The sequence below is a fragment of the Protopterus annectens genome, chromosome 2.part1 (assembly GCF_019279795.1).
Source record: "Protopterus annectens isolate FY-2018-M chromosome 2.part1, PAN1.0, whole genome shotgun sequence".
Classification (NCBI taxonomy): Eukaryota; Metazoa; Chordata; order Ceratodontiformes; family Protopteridae; genus Protopterus; species Protopterus annectens.
In genome coordinates this window covers 1356251732-1356256731 of record NC_056729.1, presented here as the reverse complement: position 1 = coordinate 1356256731, position 5000 = coordinate 1356251732, and positions in this window count along the sequence as shown.

Here is a 5000-nt window from a genome sequence, read left to right as displayed (position 1 = left end):
TTGTTGGCACTGAAAGTATTTGTTCTATATTTACTGCTTTACAGGGTACAGTTTTATGGCTCATTATATGGGGAAAATTTGCTTTCTAGATCTTTGTTGCTGTGCAGGGCACTGCTATCTGCCACTGTGTGGTGTGCAGCTCCATGCAAATGTGCTAAATGTATAGAATCAAAGAAAAAAAAGAAAACTAACTAATGAACCCTCTGGCCCATAAAACGACTACACTATGAGCCCTTTTGCGTGATTCCCAAATCAGATAGACCAAGCAAATACCTTCTACCACAACATGAATAAACCCAGCCTTCCTAATGTAAACGCAGCCAAGAAGAGAACCATAAGTGCAATGCTATCACAAATGAATTAACCAACTAGCATGGATTCCCATGATTAAGGCGATTTCAAGACAGTCTTACAGCAGTAACTGTGACAGGAAGAGCATTTTTTTTTACAAAAATACAATGAAATGCTCAAATAAAAGTGGGAAACAATAGCAGTCACTCAAAATAACTTAAGTAAGTGCACTTTAGCAATCAAAAGTACTTAGATTTGCCTGGATGGCACTAGATACAACTAAAACACTTCTGGAACACAAGCTGGGATGCCGAGCTTTACTGAGCTCTGGGAAAATGAGCAGGAAACAATACACAGTAAAGGTGTTCTGTCACATAATTACATATATGTATGTACATGTATGTATATATATATATATATATATATATATATATGTAAATATATATGTATATATAAATATATATATGTGTGCGTGTGTGTGTGTTTATATATATGTGTGTGTATATGTGTGTGTGTGTATGTATATGTATAATATATATATATATATATATATATATTATGTATACACACACACACATATATATATATATCTATAAAACACACACACACACACACACACACACACACACACACACACACACACACACACACACACACACGACTACAAGGCAAAAATCTGGACAGTCTGCGAAAATCTGGACAATTGAGATGTATATGTATCAGGATAGGTTTGTTTGCCTTCTCGCCTTTTTCATCCTCTGCAGAATTTGAAATGGTAGTTTGTTTCAATGTGCAGATGTGTTTATTTTTTATACTCAGGAGGAGGGTGGAATAAATAAACTATTTTAAGAAATGTTAGGACAGAAATTAATGAGCGAGCCAAAAACACCAAAGGACAGTAAAAGCAATGTTATCAAATTATTTATAATTCAGCATGCTTGTCACACGTCTGTCTAAGAAACCTTCCCTATTACTTTCTTCACTTGGTTTTTACTAGACGTTGCTATTAACATGCTTTTTCAGCTATTTAAAGCACTATTTTACCATTAATTTTTGTTCTGACCAAGTCCCTTATTGCTCTCTGAGAGACAAAAAGCACTTAGCCATTTTGTTTTATTATTTTGGAATAAAGCACCTTGATGTGTCCAGTTTTTAATGTGGCTGTATTTTGATTGTCAGATGTTTCCTTCCTCTTACTTTTTCCCTATAATCTTTGTGTGTTTGCTCTTATTTCTCATCCATAAAACATCTGAGACACAGCACTCATTTACCTCTCTGAAAATCTCTGCATGAATTCCATTATACTGCATTCTCCATGAGTTTTATAATATTAATTTATAAAATGTGATAATGCTGTGCACTTGGGAAGTACTGTGAATGCTGGTGGATTAATTTTCACTGCATTTTAAGTTTTCTAGTTATATATAGAATTGTATGGCTCATACATCTGATCTCAAAGTGGCACAGTGATCAGTTAAGATGTATATATCTGCGCTATGAATTCTTGACCTGTCCCTTACACATAGGTTCATAGGTTCATAGGTTCATACTAGGCTATCTGCCCGAGGGCATTTATAAGCCTAGCCCATTGTTTTGTGGCTTACGCCACCCCTTTAGTATGGGGAACTATACCCATTATTTTGCTGTGCCTCTGTCGAGCAGTGACACTGAGGTAATTCCTGGGGTATATCTGCGATCTCCCATCCATTGGTCAAGATTTCTCTTGAACAAGGCCAGCGAGGTGCTCTGCCTCACATGTACCGGGATTTTGTTCCACAGCATAGGGAGTCTTTGGGTGATGAATCTATCTCTCCAGCACGTGCTATTAATAGCCGTGTCGAGGTTTAAGTCTCCCGCCCTTGTGGCTCTGATGGATCTAGATATAGACATGTACCTTTTAACTCACAAGTTCTCGTGTAGGTTTTCTGTGCATTTGCATACTTGTTTTATAAACACACATAAGTATATAATAATCATACACATGCACACATATGTATATACACACATGCACACATATGTACACACACACACACACATGCACACATAAACACACACGCACACATGCGCACACACACACACACACACACACACACACACACACACACACACACACACACACACACACATATCTATATCTATATCTATATTTATATCTATATCTATATCTATAGCTATATATACATACATCAGAATCACATTTATTGGCCAAGAATGCATGCATACAAAGAATCTAACTCTGGTTTCAGTAACTCTCCAAGTATGAGTTAAATAAATGACATACATACAACTACTAAGATCAAGACAAATGACATACATGCAACTATTAAGAACAAGACAAAAAAAGTAAATATACATATACATACAAAGTACAAAGTACAACTCAGTGCAAGAAATACTGAAATAAATTCTGAAATAAACAAGTATTAACAATATGTAGTCTGTCATTTGACACCCATGTAGCTAAAGTAGTTAGGAAGACCTTCTACATTGCCCACCTTATCATGAAGGGATTCTCATCTAGATCAAGGGAGGTCATAGTCTCCCTTTACTCATCACTCATCAGACCAATGATTGAGTACAATGCCCCATTCGGAATGTATCTGACCCGACACTTGCAGCAGCTGGAGAGGCCACAAAAGTTCCTCACCAAAAGGATAAAGGGTCTCAAAAATCTGTCCTATGCTGCCCGACTGAAAGAACTCCAGCTCTATTCAGTCGCCACCGCTTGCTCAGAGGTGACCTTTGCCTAACATACAAGGCCATGTCAAACCCAGATTTGATGAATATGCTTCACCTCAAAAAATCTAGATCCATCAGAGCCACAAGGGCGGGAGACTTAAACCTTGACACGGCTATTAATAGGACGTGCTGGAGGGATAGATTCATCACCCAAAGACTCCCTATGCTGTGGAACAAAATCCCGGTACATGTGAGGCAGAGCACCTCGCTGGCCTTGTTCAAGAGAAATCTTGACCAATGGATGGGAGATCGCAGATATACCCCAGGGATTACCTCAGTGTCACTGCTCGACAGAGGCACAGCAAAATAATGGGTATAGTTCCCCATACTAAAGGGGTGGCGTAAGCCACAAAACGATGGGCTAGGCTTGTAAATGCCCTCGGGCAGATAGCCTAGTATGAACCTATGAACCTATGAACCTATGTAAACAATACTGCAGAATCCTCGAAGGCTTGGGAAAAGGAATATCCCAACCTAATAAGCTGAGTTAATCATTTATGAACTTGATGGTCTGTGGAAAAAAAAATTCTTATATCTGCTTGTTTTGTTATATATTGATCTATAACTCCTGGCTGATGGTAATATATATGGTTACAAGTGACTTGGTTGACAATCATTTGTCCCATGCGAGTAAGCTGCAGTAAGATGTGAGCAAAATACTGTGCAAATGCTAACTTGGGAAAGTTCTGGTTGGTTGATAATGGTAAGTGGTGGGGCAGGAAGTTTGTGGCAGTGTGTGTGTGTTTTATGGTCAGGGTAAGGGTTAGGTAATGGGATGGATTTAGTGTGTGTGCAAGTGTGATTGCTAGATGTTAGATGAAGTGTGCGCGCGTGCGTGTGTGTGTGGTGAATGTCCAAGCTCTTGTATGTAGTGGCAGCATAATGCAAAGGGCTTTTCTAAGGCAAGCTGCACGTTAGGGTTAGGAGCAGGGGCAGGGGCAGGGTTTGAGTTAGGGTTAAAACGTACTACTACGGTCGAGCAGTAGAATGAAGTTCCACTAGTCACACAAAGTGAGTAATATGGTTATGGTAGTAAATTGAAAAAGGAAATTTATTTACCTTTTCGATATACTGTTTTACACTCCAGCATGTTGTCACTATAATGAAATGTTGATGTTTTTGGTTATTTATTAAACATTTCTTTCTTCATTATATTATGATATATATAGATCTATGATTCCATTCACTTGGATTTGGTTGGCTTTGATCAAAAGGAAGTTTTGCAGCCATATTTAAAGCTACTTTCTTTGATTGCTGTGTTTTATTGATGTGGGACACGTTATTTGGAGTGTAGCAGTACAATGTGGTACATGTATGTGGAGTGTAGCAGTATAATGTGGTACACATATTTGGAGTGTAGCAGTATAATGTGGTACACGTATTCAGAGTGTAGCAGTATAATGTGGTACATGTACTTGGAGTGCAGCAGTATAATGTGGTACACATATTTAGAATGCAGCAGTATAATGTGGTACATGTATTTGGAGTGTAGCAGTATAATGTGGTACATGTATTTGGAGTGCAACAGTATAGTGTGGTACATGTATTTGGAGTATAACAGTATAATGTGGTACACACATTTGGAGTTTAGCAGTATAATATGGACATGTATTTAGAGTATAGCAGTATAATGTGGTACATGTATTTGGAGTGTAGCAGTATAATATGGACACGTATTTAGAGTGCAGCAGTATAATGTGGTACATGTATTTGGAGTGTAGCAGTATAATGTGATACATGTATTTGGAGTGTAGCAGTATAATGTGGTACACATATCTGGAGTGTAGCAGTATAATGTGGACACATATTTAGAGTGTAGCAGTATAATGTGGTACACATATTTGGAATGCAGCAGTATAATACGATACACATATTTGGAGTGTAGCAGTATAATATAGTACACATATTTGGAGTGCAGAAGTATAATGTGGTACACATATTTGGAGTGCAGTGGTATAATGTGGTACACA